Here is a 21096-nt window from a genome sequence, read left to right as displayed (position 1 = left end):
TTGGAAACTCTAGGAGTGATGGAGTTCCAGAGAAAACCCCACTGTTCCAGGAAAAGACAGAAGAAAGTCCTTCAAGGCCTGAAAACCAAATACAGGATGTGGAAAATGTGAGACACTGAAGCAAGCCCAGGATTTCAGGACAAGCAGATGGCGGCGGCACAGCATTAACGCAGTGTACTGAGCATCGTTCCAGCTGGAATAAGTGTGAGGACCGAGGGAAGCAGGCAGTTTTCCAGGATGCAGGAGCAGTTCCTAACTAGTGCCGGAGGTGAATAGTTGTACTGGTTTTCCTGGGTGTCTCTGCTGCATCTCAGCCCTACAAAGGCCTGGACGATCCTACAGCAAGAGGAACAGAGGACTGAAAATGTCCTCGAGGCAGGTGTGATGTGCACACCTGTGATGCCAGCACTTCCGAGGAAGAGGTAGGAGGAGCAGGAGTTCAAGGACGTTCTCCGCTACATAGCAAGTTTGAGGCTGGCTTGGGCTGTGTGAGACAGTATAGAGGCTATATCAAAGGACAGAGCACAAGGGGCCGGGAACACAGAGAAAGTGAGATTTAGAAGTCTGAAGCTAGAGAGATGGCCCAGTGGTTTACTCACTGAGATTGCCATACAATCTTGAGGACCATAGTACAGATTCCAGCCTCCACATAAATGCCAGATGTGGTTCCACACACACCTGTAACCTCTGGACTGAGGCAGGTGAGGACAGGAGGATCCCTGGAGTTTGCTGGCTGCAGCTTAGCCAAACAGTGAGAGCTCTAGGTTCAGGAGAGGCCCTGCCTCACAGGAATGAGGCAGAGTGATCAAGGAGGGTACCTTTATCATTCTGGCCTCCGTGCATGCACAGTGCATCTACCAGCACATTTGTGTGCACATACAACACACACACACACACACACACACACACACACACACACACACACACACACGAGAAGAGAAAAAAATGGAGACAGAAATCAGTAAGAGCTGTGCAAGCATGAAGACCTGAGGTTGAATCCCCAGCACCCACACTAAATAAATAAATAGCCGGGCGGTGGTGGCGCACGCCTTTAATCCCAGCACTCGGGAGGCAGAGCCAGGCGGATCTCTGTGAGTTTGAGGCCAGCCTGGGCTACAGAGTGAGTTCCAGGAGAGGCACCCAAACTACACAGAGAAACCCTGTCTCAAAAAAACCAAAAAAAAAAAATTAAAAAAAAATTAAATAGATAAATAAATAAAGAGAAAAAGAAAGAAAGAGAGAGAGAAAGAAAGAAAGGAAGGAAGGAAGGAAGGAAGGAAGGAAGGAAGGAAGAAAAAAGGGAGGGAGAGAAGGAGGGAGAGAGGGAGGAAGGGAAGCCAGGCATGGCTGCACTGCCTATAACTCTGCTGGGAGTTGGAGACCAGCAGATTTGGAGAGTCTTGGAAAATAAGGCAGAGAGTGACAGAGTAGGAAACCCAATGTCCTCCTGTGGACTCTGTGAGCACACACCATGCACTCATATACACCATACATACTAAGTAAATGAACAATAAAATATAAAGGAAAAAGCTTGAACCAGCTACAAGAGTATAATCTCAGCGCATGGGAGATTTAGGATTGCCACAAGTTTGAGACCATCCTAGGCTGCATGATGAGTTCCAGGCCATTCCAGGCTACAATGGGACCTTGTCAAAAATAACCAAACAGAAGTTTGATACCAGTTGGGTGGCTCAGAAATGAACCAAAAATTAAATGCAGTGACTGAAAGAGACAGGGTTGTATCAAATGCTAGCCCCCAAAGGAGGGGACGGTTTTCTTCCATGTATGTTAATGTTTGGCTCTCTAGATCACCTCTCGACGAGGTTGTGATGTCCAGGGAGCAGGCATGGAACGAGAACCTTGCTTGCTTCTTCATTTTGAAATAGGATTTCACGGTGTAGCTAGGCTGGCCTTGAATTCAAATGCTGGAAAGGCAAGTGTGAGCCCCCCCTGGCTGAGTGAGCCACTTCCTAAGAGGATGAGAAACAAAGGTTTTCTCTGCCTATCCTCCCTCTCCTGTTTGCCAAGGTCTTGGTCTCTAGTAATCGTACATTTTCTATATTACTACACGTTGTATCCTTAGAAACGTGTGAAGTAGGGTTGGACAAGGTAGAAACAGGAGTTGTGAGTGATAGCAGGGCCGGTATGGAGGCACAGCTTCATGCTGCTGGTGGTAGCAGCCTGGAGCGTTCTTTTCTGAGACTTTCATTAAAGGAAGCCATATTCTCTGCAGGAAGGAATTTTAGGACAAGTCAGTAGAAAGGAAGGTGCTTAGGAAAACATTATATACCCAGTATGGGTGTGGGTTTCTCCAGAGAGAGTCATGCTTAAGTAACTTCCAATAGTCGTGCGTATGGTGGCCTCTGAATTCCTAACTTGAAGGGTTACTAAGGGGCACAAATGAGATCATAGAAGGTTCCTCAGGTGTATTGGATATGATTACAGCTGACAAGGTAAAACCATAGGCCACAAGGGCTTTACAAGGGAGTCAAAATATGGCTTTCCCCCCATAAACAAAATTTTTAGTCTCACTCTAAAGTTCCCAGAAAATTTCAGGTTTATGTCCAGGAAAAAAGATCATATACAGTTAGAGCTTAAGTGTGGTCCATTGCTACATTAACCTTCTCATTTGAAACATCTCCAAAATGGATATTGTCCCCTTCACAGCAAGTTTTGTTAATTGTGCTGGAATTCTTGACTCCCAGCTGGAGAGAGAGACTTCAACCAGACTCTGAACTAAAGGGCTCTGTTCTCTCCATCCCCCCTTAATTTTCTGTCCATCTGTCTTCTCTCATTCATTAGAGGGAAGATAAGGGATGATGATCTAAGCCCAAAGTCTGAAAGCCTGATAGTGTCCAGGATGGGAGAAAAAAATGTGTTCTCGGGTAGAGAGAACACATTCACCTTCTCTCTACCATTTTGTTCTCTTTAGGCACCTCAGGGGTAGGAAAACGGGGTAATTCCCCTCACTCTAAAGAAGGCCATCTGCTTTCCTCAGTTTACCAAATACTAACAACAACAACAACAAAAGGACTAATAGAGACATCCAGAAAGATGCTTTGGACCAGTCGAGCTTTTGCAGAAAGTAATGATCTCTCTGCATTGATCACCACCATCTTCCAGAATAAAGCTCCAAGCTGCTAAATAATAACTCTCCTCTCCCCACTTGCCTCTGCCAACCCCAGTCTATTTTCCTGTGAGGAAATAAATATTTGTCATATCTCATATCTAGAATATGTCTATTCTAGATACTTCAGATGAGTAGGTGCATATATCCGTCCTTTGTATCTGGGTTCTTTCACCCAGGTTAATTTCATCCATGCTGTCAGACTTGTCCTTCCTAAAATAATAAAACACTATCGTGAGTTTCTTCAAAATCTAGCCCAGAGCCAGATCCAATGGCACAGGCCCATAATCCTAGTCAATAGGGAGGCTGAAGCTGGAGGATCACACATTCAAGGCCACATGTGACGTTACCAGGGAAACTGGCATTCCCTCTTTGGGTTCTCAGTCTGCTAATAAAGAATTTAGAAACAGACTTGGAATGAGGACAGTTTGATTGGTTTGAGAGAAGAACAGGACCTGTAAACCTCAGTAGTTCCCCGGAGGAGGGAGATAGAGAAGAAGAAGAAAAGAGAAAGACATGCCTTTAAGAAAGCAGACAGGTTCAATACAGGGGGCCAGCAAGCAGCCACTTGGCAGACAAGCAGCTGCATGTAGGAGAGGGGGGTTTCAGGGTAAAAAAGAAAAAGAGTGGCAAAGCCCACAATGTCCAGGAAAGCATGCCCAGGTTTTGCTTAGTATCGGAGGAAAAAAAGAGAAGAAAAAGGAACTCAGAAGAGTAGGCAGGCTGAAGAATTACATGATAGGAGCTCTGCAAGCAATTGCAGGGCAGAGGGGTTTCTGGGAAGGCTGTTTATTATCTTATTAAAGGGATGATTATTCTTCCCATCTCCTTACCATGGCTTTAGGTGAACCAGCTTTCTTAAAGAATGGTCTCTTGGATGGATGACTACAGGCCCAACTGGATTAACTCTTAAGGGAGGAGAGACAGTATGTAGTATTTTAATCTTTGCAAGAGATGAGATTATCATTTCTCCACCCGATATCAAAGGTAGATTCCTCTCTCTCTCTCTCTCTCTCTCTCTCTCTCTCTCTCTCTCTCTCTCTCTCACTCACTCCCCCCCTCTCTCATATGTATGGGTGTTTTGCTTACATGCATGTTTGTGCACCATATAAAGAGGGCATTGGGCCCACCCCCACCCCAACCCCCACCCCCAGAAACTAGAGTTATTTACAGATGGTTGTGAGCTGTCATGTGAGTGCTGAGAATTAAACATGGATCCTCTGCAAGAGCAGAAAATGCTCTTAACTGCTGAGCCATCTCTCTAGCCCCCAGATTCCACTCTCTTGACCTTTAATGGGCCTCAACAAAGCCCTGATAACTGTCCTTCATTGTCTCCATGGCAACTATCAGCAGTGAGATCATCAAAATAAAACTCGTGTTTTTTTGTTTTAATTTTTTTAAGTGGTTAAAATAAAGTTTTGATACGTGCAAGAGCATGTTCTTAATATCTAAAAATATCAGTTATGCCCAATCCTCATCCCCCCACAATATTGGGTGAAATGTTGAAATAATTCTTAGATAGGAAAATAAATTCCTGCAGGACAGGCTCATAAATGAAGAGCAAGGAAGAGCATATTTAGTGTGCCTTTACAAAAACACCTGAAGCTGAGCAATGCAGAAAAAGAAGGATTTTTTAAACAGTCGGGAAGGCTGACCGGCCCACAGCATGGTGGTGGCTCCCTAAGTGTGGGTCTGGATGAACATCATGGTGGATAGCCTCGTGATGAAATAAGGTTCCAAAGAGGTAGGATCAGGTCCAGGGTCGCTCTTTTATAACCGTTCTTTCTCACTAAAACTGGGTCCTAGAAAACTGAGACCAGTTTGGAGAGGGCAATGACACCTTAGCATGCTCTCCCTCCGAAAGACCCTACTGCCCTTTGACATTGCTGCACTGGGAGCGACCGTCACACCCACGAACCTTGTGGGACACACTGAAACCCATATCCAAACCAGAACAAAGAAATGTCATGTTCTGTAATTGTCCAGAAATCTGAAGTATGAATATGCTTTCTTTTCTCGTGCCAGCCCTGGCTGTCTAATTTCACCACATTAGTGTGTGGCTCTTTGGGTTACAGCTCCAGGCTACACGCTCAGTGTGCTCAGACTCTCCTCCATGCTTTTTGCCTGATTTTCAGCTTCCTGAAACTTCAATTTTAGCCTGGAGGTAAAAAAAAATCAAGGTGATTCAAATTTTAGCTAGGAGGGTAAAAATCAAGAATATTTTTCAAAGTGACAGTACTAAAGGAATAGTCTTGAGCTCCCAGCCCTGATGGTTTAGTCTCTCATCCTCATTCAGAGTGTCTCCATGGTAACTCACTTGTACCTCTGAACAGCCATCCTGAGGCAGATTGGATTACCGCTCTCCTTTCCTTACTCCTTCGTTACAATTGAATTAAGTACCACAGCCTTTGCCATGTGCCTTTTCGGGACCTCTCCCTAGGATAGGCAGGGACATTTTCATGATCCATTGACATTGGGCTTGATTATGTAATGTGTTTGCCAGTGCGATGTTATAAATGCAGAGGTTTTGGTTTTTGGTTTTTTTTTTAAACGTGTTTACATGGTTTGGCTGACAGCCTTGACATGGGAAATCTGTGAGGCAGCCTTGAACTGGACCCACAGCCTGGAACAAAACCACCACAAGTGGTCTGAACACTTGTAAATAGGATACACATATGTGATATTAATGTGGTATGGTTTTGTACATAGATTCATTGTGATGAAACATGACAGTTCCAGCCCCCTCCTTACTCATCTCAGTGTTTATCATGATGTGCCCATGTCACTCCAACAGTCACTCCTCAACAGACAAGCACTGTGGCTCCTGTTGCACAGGTATACACCTGCCTGTTGTGACTACCTCCATCCTCCCTACAACATCTCCCTCATCTCTGCAGTCAGAGGTAAAGTGCTCTTGCCTGTTGCTACATTCAAACATCTTTGACCAAGTAAACACTATGAGACCTTAAAGTGGAACCCCTCTACTGTTACCTAGAGCTCTCCAGGTTGGCTAATTTATAATAATAATTAGTAGTAGCAATAAATTATTAATAATAAAAATACAATAATAATTGTTGTTGTTGTGATTATTTCAGCACAAGACTATTTGTCCAGGGGACTGATACCAGACAGCTGGGTCTAAAGATCATTTGAGCTTTTCATGGTGATACATTCAAACCTTTCTCTTCACTCACCCAAAACAGTACTTATGAGATAAGCATGACCACCCATTCTGGGATGAGCTGCTTGCCTACTGGCCTACAGCTGAGAAGGTTAACACAAAGTCATTGTTCTTTAGCTGAATGTGACTTGGATCCTTGGGGGCCAGCTTACAATTTTTGGGCACTAAGCATGAGGTTCTCTTGACAGAAGACACTCTGAAGCTTAAGTCTACTTCCATGCTCTAGAGGAGTTGTTCTCAACCCGTGGGTTGCAACCCCTATGAGGTCAAGGGGTCACTTAAGAACATATTAGAAAACACAGATATTTACAATTCATAACAGTAGCAAAATTACAGTTAATAAATGGCAATGGAAATAATTTTGTGCCTCACTCAGGTCACCACAACATGAGGAACTATATTAAAGGGTCATAGCATTAGGAAGGTTGAGAACCACTGCTCTAGAGAATATGAGCCTGACAGTGTAGGATTGGAACAGTCATCATTAATGAATCCAACACTTATTCAACTATGGTACTGCACACTAGAGACAGAGAAGGGAAAGAAACAAAACCTAGGCCATCATGCAGCTTATGCAAGGAAGAAGATGGGAAGGAAACAGAAAATAAAGACATAAATACATCATTTTCAGTACAATTTTAAAAATAAGCTAAATGATTGGAAGACACAGGGTTCTTCTATACAGAGCTGATAGAAGGTATCTTTGAGAACACAAACTTAATCCTCAAGACCCACACAGTGAAGGGTGCTATGGGATATTTGATCACACTGTGTGAAAGGAGCCTTCTGATTGGTTTAATAAGGAGCTGAATGGCCAATAGCTAGACAGAAGACAATAGGTGGAACTTCCAGGGAGAGCGAGGAACTGGAGAAGAATCTGAGGCACATGAGAGACACCATCAAGACACTGAGGAAGTTGCACATACATTATGGAGGAAGGTAAAGAGCCATGTGGCAAAACATAGGTTAATAAAATCAAGTTAATTTGAGTTATAAGAACTAGTTGGGAGCAAGCCTGAGCTGAAAAGCCAAGCTTTCATAATGAATAATAAGTTTCCATGTCATTTGGGAGCTGTTGGCCCAAGAAAGTCCAATGAGAAAGACCTGCTATAGAAGGAAGAAAACAAGTTTCCTCGGGTTGTCTTCTGACCTCCATATATGCACTGTGGCATGTACGTGTGTGTGTGTGTGTGTGTGTGTGTGTGTGTGTGTGTGTGTACATACACACTAAGTAAATATACTTTAGTTAAAAAGAATTTGTCTATGTATAGTTTCAATCCCCATCTAGCCTGTGGTTTGACAGAGCAGACATGGAGAATTTTATCCTTGAGAAAGGCACCAACAGTGGTATTACTGTGTACCTTATTCATTTGTTAGTTTATAGTTGACACATAATAATTATATATATATATATATATATATATGGGGTGTAATATATGATACACAAATATATTACTCAATGCTCAGATTAGGGTAGAAGGTATCTCCTTTTCCTTGAATGTTTATCATTGCTTTGGGCTAGGAAACTCTGGACTCTTTTCTGTGTTGCTGCTGCTGCTGCTGCTGCTGCTGTTGCTGTTGTTATTACTGCTGCTGCTGCTGCTGCTGCTGTTGCTGTTGTTATTGCTGCTGTTGCTGTTGCTGTTGCTGCTGTTACTGTTATTGTTGCTGCTGTTGCTGTTGTTGAGTTTTTTTAGATAGGGTCTCAAACTAGCCTCCAACTCACTACAATCTCCATGGCTCAGCCCCCCCAGTGCATGAAACACCAGACCCAGCTCCCAGATTCTCTTCCAGCTCTTCATAAGGAACCTAATAAATTCCCGTGAACTATGAACCACTGCTCATGAAGGTAGAGCTGTCAGCGTCTTGGTGGCCCTTCTGATTTATGCACAGTATGCACAGTCCTGGCTTGTGGCTTGTGTCTGAATCAAGAAGAATCTCAGCTGACTCTGTAGCTCTGAATCCAAAAGAACCAGCCAAACCATGCTGGGCTGCAGCCAGCGATCCGGAGGGAGCTGACAATTTACCTCATGTTGTGCATGATTTCACACACATTCCGTGGCCAAGGATGACAAATTTGCTGAGTGGGAGGAAGGATATGAACACGAATATTTCACAGCATATGAAAATTTCAGCTATCTTTTTAGCAAGGATTTAAGCTTTAAAATAAGTCTTGCACTGTTGCTAGGGTAGGAATGATCACCAGGAATCTAATTATATTAGGTGTACTAGACTTTTTGTTGTTGTTGTTGTTTTGTTTTTTTGTTTTCGGAGACAGTGTTTCTCTGCACACCCCTGGCTGTCCTGGAACTCACTCTGTAGACCAGGCTGGTCTTGAACTCAGGGATCCACCTGCCTCTCTCTCCCAAATGCTGGGATTAAAGGCGTGTGCCACCACCACCTGGTTAAACTTTTTTTTTTTAATAGACAGGTCTCTCCCTACAAGTCCAGGCTGACCTCCAGTATGTGATGCTCTTATCTCAGTCTCCAGCCTCCTAAGTGCTGAGGTACAGGAATGAGCCACTATGCCTAACTAAATTTCTTTCTCCCTCCACTTCTTTCTTTTCACACCAGGGTAGGACTGCACCACGATGCCGGGTGCTGGCAATCAAACCCAGGATTCATACATGCAGAGCTACCAACTGAGCTACATCTGAGTCCTTACCTTTTTTTGTTTTGTTTTGTTTTGTTTGTTTTTTTGAGACAGGGTTTTTCTGTGTAGCTTTGCACCTTTCCTGGAACTCGCTTTGGAGACCAGGCTGGCCTCGAACTCACAAAGATCTGCCTGGCTCTGCCTCTCAAGTGCTGGGATTAAAGGCATGTGCCTGGCACTTTTTTTTTTATAATACTTGCAATTTATCTATTTAAAAGGGGGTGGCTGAAGAGATGGCTCAGTGGTCAGTGGTTAAAAGCACTTGCTGCTCTTTCAGAGGATGAAGGTTTGGTTCCCAGCACCTACATCAGGCCGCTCTCATCCACCTTTAACTCCAGTTCCACCGGACCTGACACCCTCTTCTGGCCTCTGTGGGTACCTGTACACACATGGCACACATACAGACAGGCACATATCCACATTAAATAAATAAATACAGACTATCGTGTGGTTTTGATGTTAGTAAAATGCAGCACCGGTTTTTCCATGGCTCTCATGGCGCAGCAATTAACATAGAAGACGCCTGTGACCTCAGAGGTGACAGGGCTTCTCCTCAACAGTGAGCAAGTGAACAGTGAGGAAGCAGAGGGCTCCAGCTGAGCATCCTCTAATTGAATTCGGTTCCAACACTACTGACCTGGAGACAGTGCCAGATCCCACAGGTGGCAGGCTCAGTCCCAAGGCTGTCCTCCATTCCACTTTATATGCCAGTTGCACAGTATTACCTGTGCTTCTGACCAGAAATAAGTCCCACAACCTGATCCTTGAGTTCAATTATTTGCTTGAGAGGCTCGTGGAACTCATATGAAGACGTCGTTATAGTTATGGGTTTATTATAAAGGCATTACAAAGGATTAAGATAAAGTGATGCAGGGCTGAGGAAACAGTTCAGTAAGTAATAGCTCCTGCCACAAAGCCTGACAATGTGCCCATGACCCACATGGTGGATGGACAGAGCTGACTCCCCAAAGCTGTCCTCTGTTGTAGAAAATTATTTTAAGATGTGTTACATTTGTTTATGCTCTAGAATGTTTATGTAATGATGCAGAGCTGTGCTGCATCCTTTTATGTTGCATTTGTTTAACTCTGTGAAGCTATGTTACTACTGTGCCTGTCTAAAACACCTGATTGGTCTAATAAAGAGCTGAATAGTCAATAGCAAGGCAGGAGAAAGGATAAGCGGGGCTGGCAGGCAGAGATCTGGGAGGAACAAGAAGAAAGAAGAAGGAACAAGAAAAGAAGAAAGAGGACATCAGGGGCCAGCCACACATCCATATAACCACACAGTCACACTGTCACACAACCAGCCACACAGCCACACAGTCAGCCACACAGCCACACAGCCACACAGCCATATAACCACACAGTCATACAGCCAGCCACACAGTCAGCCACAGAGTGAGAGTGAAAGTAAGATATATAGAAGTAAGAAAAGGAAAAAGCCCAGAGGCAAAAGGTAGATGGGATCATTTAAGTTGAGAAAAGCTGGCTAGCAACAAGCCAAGCTAAGGCCAGGCATTTATAGGTAAGAATAACCCTCCATGTGTGATTTATTTGGGAGCTGGGTAGCAGGCCCCTCAAAAGAGCAAAAACCACCAACAACAGTCCTCTGGCCTCTGCATACATGCTATGGCACACATATGCCCGTACATATATACACATTGTCTTAGTTACTTTTCTATTGTGACAAAACACCATGACCAAGGTAACGTACAAAAGAAAGCATTTAATTGTGGGCTTGCTTACAATTTCAGAGTTAGTCCATTATCATCATAGTGGGAAGTATGGCAGCAGGCAGACAGGCACACAGACAGACAGGCAGACAGGCAGACAGGCAAGCAAGCATAGTGCCAGAACAGTAGCTAGAGCTTACATCCTAATTGAAAGTTGGATGTCAAGAGAGAGCAAGACTGAGCCTGGCATGGGCTTTTGAAACCTCAAAGCCCACCCACAGGGACATACCTCCTCTAGCAAGGCCACACCTCCTAATCCTTCCCAAACAGTTCCATTAACTGGGGACCAAACATTCAAGCATATGAACCTATGGGGGCCGTTCACATTCAAACCAATGCACATACACACAAAATATATAAAAATGTAATTACAAAGATTAAGTGATGTGAAAGATGAGGTTTGGGGTAAGAGGCAGAGCTTCCACACCCTTGTTGATACAGGCAGCCACCAGAGTTGTCCCAGGGACTCTGGATGCCAAAAGGAACTTAGATAAAGTAGGACTACAATTCTCTATGATGTGCGTAAAACCTTTTTACAAAAGAATGTTCTCCTGTGTTGGAGGCAGAATGCAATCAGGGACAAAAACTTCAGCTTTGGGATCAGGGACCTGGATTCTGTGATCAGCTCTTTAGCTTATTAATGATGTGAGCCTGGGAATGTCATTTGACTTGTCTGCTCAGTTTCCTCAACAAAACCTAGGGGCGACAGCAGCACCTTGCATGAAGCTCCAGAGTCAGCCCTCAGCACTGAAATACAGACAGCAATCCCTACTTTGCAGGGTTGTGGGAACTGAACATATCTAGAATCCCAGTGGGCTTCAACATATAAACACTGAGAACTTTTGACGGTTTTAACATGACCCCTAGAGAACCTCATGATGGGTAGGGCAAGAGATGGTCGCGCTGAGTTCTATCTGGTGTTTTAACAGACCATCTCACCATTTCAGAAAATTGCATCATCCCTGTCCTAATTAGCCAGTACAGGGCCCAGTTCCGTGAGCATTTGCAACTGTTGTATCCCTGGAGATGTGTACAAAAGGCACAGGCTCTGCTGTGGACAGCATCTTCCAGAGATTGTGCCACCAAACACTAACATACAGGAAGATGTCTGACTGTGTTAGAAAGTTTTCCCCTCTCATCTTTTTTTTAAAAATTGTTCAACTAAGGCAGCATATTGATTTTTGATGATAAAATTACATTTTTATTTTATTTATTTAGCCTTTCCTGAACGCAGGCGCACTCATTGCTTCTCTCGTGACTATGCCTAATGTCTGACAAGGCGCGACTTAAGGGGTGAGCGTTGACTTGGGCTCATGGTGTCGGCAGGGAAGACACAGCTGCAGGTGGCTCCTTGGTGGCGGCTCCACGGCTGCAGGAGCATGGGGCTGGGACTCCTTGTATCTCAGTGGAACGGAGAGCAGGCAGTTCTGGCGGGAAGCTGGGCGGCACTATAAACCTCAAACCTTCCCCTCCTCAGTAATCCATTTCTTCTAGCTAGGCCCCACTTCCCCAAACAGGCACAACCTCCCCAAGCATACCACTGGAGACCAGGTGTTCAAACACATGAGCCTGCGCAGAACGTTTGACACTCAAATCATAGCATGGCCTAGCTGTGGAGCTCAGACTCCAACTTCTAATACTCAAGCCTCTGCCTTCTGAGTATTGGCCAAATCTTTATTTAAAAAAAAAAAAAAAAAAAAAAAAAGCACATTTAGGAGCCAGTGAACTATCTCAGTGAGTAAAAGTCTTTGTCCAGCAAGCCTGATGACCTGAGGCCAATCCCTAGAATCCACGGTGGAAGGAGAAACCAACTCCAGAGAGTTGTCCTGACCCCCACATGCACACCATGGCACAGGTGTGTCTGTACGTGCACACGCACGCGCGCGCACACACACACACACACACACACACACACACACACACACACAGCTGGCCATGGTGAACATACCTGTAATTCCAGTTCTGGGAGGTGGAGGTAGGAAGATAAGGAGGATTTGAGATTCAGATCAACTGGGTCTATCTATATATTGAGACTTGAAGGAAAGAGGGAAGGGAGGGAGAGAAGGGAAGGAGGGAGAGAAGGGAAGGAGGGAGAGAAGGGAAGGAGGGAGAGAAGGGAAGGAGGGGAGGAAGAAAAAGATAAAAGGAAAACTTAAGATTATACATGTGAGAAAGGGGATCAGACAATATGATGGGGAACAGAGGGTAATGGAGGTGAGCATAATCAAAATGCATTATACACATGTATGACAATTTCATGGTGAAACCCATGATTATGTATAATTAATAAATCCTAATAGTAGTTACACATGCACTGTGCAAAATCATCTATAACTTTAATTCAGAAGAGAACAGGATATTTTAATATATTTGTTATAAAAGAAGACGTAGAGCCAGATATGGTGGGTCTACATCTGTAATCCCAGGACTTGGAAATCAGGGGCAGGAGGATCAGAAGTTCAAAGCCATCCTAGGCTATAGAGAAAGGTCAAGGACAGACTAAACTACATGAGACCCTGTCTCAAATTAAAAAAAAAAAATACAGCTGAGGATGTGGCTGAGGTAAAATGCTTGCCCAGCATGCATGAATCACCGGGGTTGGTCCCCAGCATCACATAAAACTGGGCATAGTGGTGCATGCCTATTATCCCAGCACTTGAGGAACAGAGACCAGAGGATCGGGAGTTCAAAGTTATACTTGGCTACATAGTCACTTCAAGGCTAGCCTGGGCTATATGAGCCTCTATCTCAAAAACAAAACAAAAACAACAACAAAAGCAAAACAAAACATTTGATTTGGTAAAGAACACTGTTCTATGAAGCAATTAATAATAATTATTTTGTTTTTACAAAGTAGGTTTTATGTTAAAGATGCATTCAAGAATATACAAATAATGAATTAATGATTTTTATAGTGTACATATTTTTACCCAATTTGTATATTTATAAATTAAAATTTTATGTTAGCCATCCCTTTACTGACTCTAATCAGTTCTTTCCCAATCATTTTGCACCAACTAGTCAGACTTACAACAGAGACCATTGTTATTTAACTTTCAAACTCGATGCAAACAACACTACAGAATCTGTACTTCCGTGTGTTCAGAGGTCCAGAGTGACATCTGCCAGAGTCACCCCATGGCGGCAGATCTCCCACTCTCATTGCCAGTGGTCAGGTGAGTGACTAGAATTTACTTGGCCATTTGACTATTAGTGAACACTTGAGTGGTGTCCAGTTGGGGACTGATTTGAATGGCAGTTTCTTTGAACATTCTTTCACATAGCCATTAGCAGATATATAAACATATTTCTGTAATGTGTGGGAGCAGAAATGCTGGGCCATATGTATGCATCATTGAGCTTTAGTAAAAGAATTCCATGAACTAGTTTTCCAAAATGAGTGGAACAACTGTCATCCCCACCAGATCCCGACAGTTCCTCCTGCCCCACACTCTCTTATTTCCACATTTCAACGTTTTCTTCTGACCTCCTATCACAGAGAATATCATCTATAGGACTATGAGATTTTGCTACACAAAACTAGCAAAATGCTAGTGTGGCCATGCTAGCATTCATGTCCCTTCTGAATGCATCTGGAGTCCAGCACTGCTGAGGGAGGGGGCTGGATACATAAGATAGGCACTGCTTAGGGGGCTAATGGATTGGCAAAGCCTACAAGATAGACTGCAGAGGCTCTCACCCAAGTGGAACAGACAGCTCTAGGTCCCTCACTCGATCTTGGGAGATCGATGACTCTCCCCAGACTCCTCCAGACAGATGAAGGGATTGTTCAGGGCCTCCTGGCCTCCAACCCAGCTATGGCTACTGGAGTAGGAGTGTGCGAAGGCAGAGGAGAGAGAAGTGAGGGGGCTGACTGACAGCTAGGAAAGAGATGCGAGGCAGGTGGGAGTGAGGAAAGCCAGGGTACAAATGACTGTATTTCCAAGATGTATGCAAATCAGTGTATCAGAACTAAGTTTGGAATTGAACAATCAATTCATTATGTGGTGAAAACTTCTCATAGCCACCACCACAAGAGCAAGTAATAGGAAAAGTACAGTCTCTTTGCCTCTCAGATTCACTGTCCTCTGGTTCCTTCTGGAAGCAGCCTGGGCCCGGGGAAGCATCCATACAGGAATCCTCAGTCAGTTACTTGGTTTCTCTGTGTGTTGTAGTCTGTTTTGTAGACTCGCAGTGAGTAGAAATGTGATTGCAGCAAGCAATACATTTTTTGTTGTTTTTGTTTTGTTTTGTTTTTCGAGACAGGGTTTCTCTGTGTAGCTTTCCGCCTTTCCTGGAACTCACTCTGTAGCCCAGGCTGACCTAGAACTCACAGAGATCTACCTGCCTCTGCCTCCCAAGTGCTGGGATTAAAGGCATGTGCCACCACTGCCTGGCGCAAGCAATACATTTTTCCAAGAGAAGGTGGCAGAGGAAGCCGCATACTTCATGGACACCAGGAAGCAAGAGAAACAAAGGAAGCAAATGATGGCCCACAATCCCCTTTGCGGACATATGCCCAACGACCTAAGATGTCTCCCTAAGCATATCCTCTTGGGCTTCCAATACATCCAAATAGTACCACACTGAGCATTCCATACCTTTAACTTGTGGGCCTTTGGGGCACGTTTTAAATCTGAATTATATCAGTGGCTTCAACCCATTAGCCCTGAACAACTCTCACGAGGTGGTGTTGGGGATTAAGCTGTGAGTTGTGGAAAGAACAAAAATCTATAAAGTAAAGCACTGAGGTTAGCTAGAACAGTGTGGCTTGAGTTCAGTGCATTCCAGCTTGTCAGTAAGATTTCCGGGGTTGGGAGGGAAGACACAACTTTTGCAACCTATTGCGCAATCTCTTGTTGTTGGGGTTTTTTCTTTTTCCTTTTGGGGGGCCCGCAACCCAACTCCCAAATACATCACACATGGAGGCTTATTCTTAAATATAAATGCCCAGCCTTAGCTTGGCTTATTTCTTGCCAGCTTTTCCGAACTTATCTGGTCTACCTTCTGACTCAGCAGGGTTGGAGCATGAGTCTTAAAAGTTCTTATTAATAAAATCAAACCCGAGGCCAGTTATTGGGGTAAACGCTGGAAGGTCAGGCTACCAGAACAAGCCACAGCTATCTCACCTTGCCAATTCCCCAGCTGGTCCTGTTTCCTCAGACTGGAAGCTTCTGTGTCCTCATCCAAATGGCTCTCAGCTGAACTGCTGTTAGAAGCCTGAATGCTTAACCAGCCAAATGCTTAACCAGGCAAATGCCTAACCAGCCAAATGCTTCTAGTTTCTGGTCCTCACGTCTTATAAACCTTTCTGTTTTCTACCACCACTCCCTGGGATTAAAGGCTGCTTTCTGGGATTAAAGGTGTGAGTCACCATGCCTGGCTGTTTCCAATGCGGCCTTGAACTCACAGAGATCCAGAGGGATTTCTGTCTCTGGAATGCTAGGATTAAAGGCGTGTGCTAACATTTTCTAGCCTAAGTATCTTGTGGCTTTTCTGTTCTCTGACCCCAGATAAGTTTATTAAGGTACACAATATTTTGGGGAACACAATACCACCACACAGGGTCTTTTACCTTTCTCTATTTCTGCATATCTTTCTTTCCTTCTTACTGTGTCTGGCTGTGTGGCTAGATGGCTGGACGGCTGGCCCCTGAAGTCCTCCTCCTTCCTCTCTCATTCCTTGATCTTCCTTCCCAGATTTCTCCTCCTATTTATTCTCTCTGCCTGCCAGCCCCACCTATCCTTTCTCCTGCCTTGATATTGGCCGTTCGGCTCTTTATTAGACCATCAGGTGTCTTAGACAGGCAAAGTAACACAGCTTCACAGAGTTAAACAAATGCAACATGAAAGAATGCAACACATCTTTGCATCATTAAACAACTGTTCCACAACATAAATAAATGTAACACACCTAAAAATAATATTCCCCAACAACCTATGTTTTCCATTTCAAAGCCCTGGGATTCTGGTTTAGTGAGACAACACTGGGATTCCGGGATCTGTTCTGATAGAAAAATCCCTGGGTGATCCTTCTCATCAGGAAGTCTGGAAACGCTGGATTTAGACTCTCTAACATGGAATATTTTTCAATTGCTTAGGAGCCCAAATGTGATGTGACTTTATAGAGATAAGAAGTTCGAGGCTGGCAAGATGGATCAGCAGGGAAGAGTGCTTGCTGCCAAGCCTGATGACCTGAATTTAATTCCCAGGATCCACATGGGAGAAGAAGAGAACTGACTCTCACAAGTTCTCCTATGGTCTCCGTGTGTGTGTGTGTGTGTGTGTGTGTGTGTGTGTGTGTGTGTGTGTGATGCACATATATGTGCACATGCACACAGACACATTAAATAAATGTAATAATTTTAAAAGGAAGTTTCTAAGCAATAAAGAAGTAAAGTGAGCCAGACGGTGGTGGCACACGCCTTTAATCCCAGCACTCCGGAGGCAACACCAGGCAGATCTCTGTGAGTTCGAGGCAAGGATCTACAGAGTGAGATCCAGGACAGGCACCAAAATGGAGAAACCCTGTCTCAAAAAAAGAAGAAGAAGAGGAGGAGGAGGAGGAGGAGGAGGAGGAGGAGGAGGAGGAGGAGGAGGAGGAAGAAGAAGAAGAAGAAGAAGAAGAAGAAGAAGAAGAAGAAGAAGAAGAAGAAGAAGAAGAAGTTGTTAACTAATTTTATGGCAACTCATTAAAATTATTTTTAAAAAAATAAAAGAAAGGAAAAAACATTATCTGGAGGCTGGTGAGGTGGCAGCTGGTAAAGACACTTGTTGCCAGGTCTGGCAACCTGAGTTCAATCCCCGAGACCTAGATGGTTGGGGAGAGAAGCAACTCCTGCATGTGTCCTCTGACCCCCACAAGTATACTGTAGCACATGTATGTTCATACACAGGTACACAAAATAAATAAAGAAAACATTACTTCAAAAACTAAGATCCACCTGCTGGGCAGTGGTGGTGTGTTGCTTGGATTCTAATGGTTCTCTGCGGGGAGGAGGTGAGAAGGCATAGTGTCAATGGCACAGACACGAGAGTCCATTAAAGGCAAAGAATGAACTCATTTATTCAACAACAGGGAAGGCTTTATGTACCCTCCTCCCAGCACCCAGTCTGTGTGGTCCTTGGACAGAAAGAAAGAAAGGAAGGAAGGAAAGAAGGAAGAAGGAAGGAAGGAAGGAAGGAAGGAAGGAAGAAAAAGAAAGAAAGAAAGAAGAAGAGAAGAAGAAAGAAAGAAAGAAAGAAAGAAAGAAAGAAAGAAAGAAAGAAAAGAAAGAAAGAAAGAAAGAAAGAAAGAAAGGCACATCAAATTGAGGTAGGACCAAATTCCTCCCCCTGCATCAAGATTGGGTAAGGTAATACAGTTTGGGGGTTGGGTTCCCAAAAGCCAGCTCAGGCACCAGGGACAGGTTCTGATCCCACTGCTAGGAGCCCCACAAACAGACCAAGCTACACAACTGTCACACACATGCCGAGGTCCTAGGTGGGTCCCACTGTTTTCTTCTAAAATCTTAACTGGTGCTGTATAATGTACCATGTTGTCAAGGAAGCAAAAGCAGAAGAATGGAATTAGCTCGCTCCTGTGTGTTGGAGGAACACGCAGCTTTGTTCTGCTCTGGCACGAAGAGAACCTGGCATGGGTTGGCATCACAGGTTCTCATCCTATGGCTGCTGAGAGCATGAGATGAAGTGAATGGGCAGGATAAAGCATTGGGAAACCAAAGTGACTGCCTGACTAAGAAACGCAGCAGCCATTTGGACGTCTTCAGCGGCCATGTTAACTAAGTACCTCCTCTATGAAGTCACGGTGGTGGTGGGGGGCATACCCAGAGCATGATGGGAAGGGCTGCAGTGTTTCAGCACTAATCAAAGGCCAGATTTCTGTAGTTTTGAAATTAGGACACAGGTGTAAAAGGACCCACAGTAGAATGGGGCCATGCGGGCAGGGCAGGCAGAGCTATAACGTCTGACCCCTTCCATTCTTTGGGCTGCAGTGAAGCAGCCAGCCTCTCCTGAACAAAGCTTTTCAATGCTGAGGCTGCTTCATGAGCTAATGTCTCTTTTGGAGACCCACATCCATCTGTATCCATAACCCACATGACCTCAGAGCACGGTCATTGGGAAACATGTCAAGAGTTTTGAGCCAACATGGGTTACATTTGGCTCTACTGCTCCGTATCTATAAAGGCCGGTTTTTAGTATGAATCAGATCATGAAAAGGCAATGGAGTGGATCCAGATTCCAGTTCCAGCTGCTGTGCCGCTGGGCATTATGAGCTGAGGATACAGAAGTACTGGCAATTTCTATGGCAGACAAACATTCAGTCCTCTAGCAAGCACCAACAGCAAAACCAAGCAGAAAACACTTAAGGTTTTAGGACCAGACTGTGTCATCTCTGTCAACAACTATTCATTTTGAGAAGCTTCTAGATCCTGGTGGAAACTGAACCACTGAGTATGAAACTCTACAGTACTCATTCTTCATCACTGTAACAAGAAACCTGAGGCAGTTAGGTTTATCAGATAAAAAAAAATGTTTATGTAGTTTATGTAGTTCTCGAGATTCAAGAGTAAACACCAGCACCACCTCACAGCAGGTGGGCACTGTCGCATTGTGAGGCACCATGGCAGAATGGAGGGGTGGGCAGTATCATATTGTGGGGAACTGTAGCAGATGATGGTGGGCAGCATCACACTGTGGGGAGCCTTTGGCAGGTGGTAGGCAGTATTAACAATGGGAGAAGTACATGGTTGAAGAGGTCACAACTCAAAGACAAAAGCCAGAGAACAGCATGTTGTTGGTTGTTTTTATTCTTTGCTCTTTTGGGGGGCCCACCACCCAGCTCCCAAATAAATCACACATGGAGGCTTATTCTTACCTATAAATGCCCAGTCTTAGCTTGGCTTATTTCTTGCCAGCTTTTCTTAACTTAAATTATCCCATCCACCTTTTGCCTCTGGGATTTTACCTTCTCTTACTTCTGTATATTTTACTTTCACTCTTACTCCGTGGCTGGCTGGGTGGCTGGGTGGCTGGGTGGCTGGGTGGCTGGACCCTAGTGTCCTCCTCTCCTTGTTTTCTTGTTCTTTCTTCTCTTTCACCCAGATTTCTCCTATTTATTCTCTCTGCCTGTCAGTCCTGCTATCCTTTCTCCTGCCTCACTATTGGCCATTCAGCTCTTTATTAGACCATCAGGTGTTTTAGGCAGGCACAGTACCCAGCTTCACAGAGTTAAACAAATGCAACGTAAAAGAATACAACCTAACTTTGCATCATTAAACAAATGTTCCACAGTATAAACAAATGTAACACACTTAAATTGATATTCCACAACAACAATACACAACTTGTGTTCTTGAAAATCAGAGGGCCTAAGAGAGCTACTTTTATTCCTTCCATCCCAGTGAATGAACTAGCCATCACCACCAGGTCCTTCCTCTTAGAGGTCCCATTTTCCAACACTGCTTGCTCACTGAGGACCAAGCTTCCAACACATGAGCCACTAGGAGGCACACTTAAACCACATCCAGACCATAGCAGACACCAAGTTCTCATAATGAGAACTGCCAACCACAAATCAAGGGCAATCTGACACTCCAAACCATAAATTTAAACATGTGCAGCATTCCAAAACAATCTCCTTAAGACATGCAAACACGAATGTGTACGTACCAGGGTGGGTCAGTCCACAAGGCAGTAATGAGACTATTAAAAGCAAATGACCCGGAATCACTGAGCCTGGTGGCATAGACCTGCAATCTGGCTATTTAGAAGACTGGGGCGGTCTACAAATTCAAGAGCTGCCTGAACTAGAGTGAATCCCGGGCCAAGCTGAGTACTTGGGTGGACCCTGTCTCAAAGTGAAAAGTAAAAGAGGGGATGTAGCTCAGTGGTAGAAGCACATACAAAGCCCTAGGTTCAATCCCCAGTGCAGAAAGAAGTAAGAACAAAGAAAGCAAGCAAGAAACTGCAGAATCCCATGGTAAGTTCCTTTTTCCTGGCACTTTCTTCTTCTAGCTATTTGTATAACCCTGAGAGTTCCCTATGAAAAAAGACAAACAAGGAAGAAATCAAGGGCCCGAATCAGCGGCCAATCAAATGGAATGCTGGCATGAGCTGATACTGTATATGACTGCCGCCCTGCTGCTCCATCAGGGACATTCTGAGACATGGTGTTCTAATTTTAGTACATATGCCGCCAAAGTGAGCACCTGAAATATAGAGTCAAAAGCAGGTCTACAGGAGTGTGCCTTATTGTTTATTTCCCATGTAAGGACAGACCGCATGGATCTAGACTTAGAAATGAGCATGAGCTGGTGAGCTGGCCAGCTGATTGAGAACTCAGGGAAAATAAGGCTAAAAATTTTAACAATTCATATACTTATATATAGTGTACACATGTC

General features: G+C 44.3%; 1 protein-coding gene across 2 annotated transcripts in view; it reads right to left on the bottom strand.

Annotated features, from left to right (window-relative positions):
- The window catches only part of Sub1 (SUB1 regulator of transcription), a 122827-nt gene that overhangs the window by 88411 nt on the left and 13320 nt on the right, over nucleotides 1-21096 (bottom strand). Inside the window, exon 1 of one of the 2 annotated variants that reach the window (XM_052743110.1) lies at nucleotides 12643-12659. The exons of the other annotated variant lie outside the window; for it this stretch is intronic. The gene's annotated coding sequence lies outside the window, so the exon portion shown is untranslated. Of the gene's footprint in view, nucleotides 1-12642; nucleotides 12660-21096 lie in introns of those variants that run through there. 2 annotated transcript variants of the gene reach the window in all.

The sequence above is a fragment of the Peromyscus californicus genome, unplaced genomic scaffold (genome assembly GCF_007827085.1).
Source record: "Peromyscus californicus insignis strain IS unplaced genomic scaffold, ASM782708v3 Scaffold_18__1_contigs__length_77618521, whole genome shotgun sequence".
NCBI lineage: Eukaryota > Metazoa > Chordata > Mammalia > Rodentia > Cricetidae > Peromyscus > Peromyscus californicus.
This window is presented reverse-complemented; position numbering and strand designations above follow the sequence as displayed.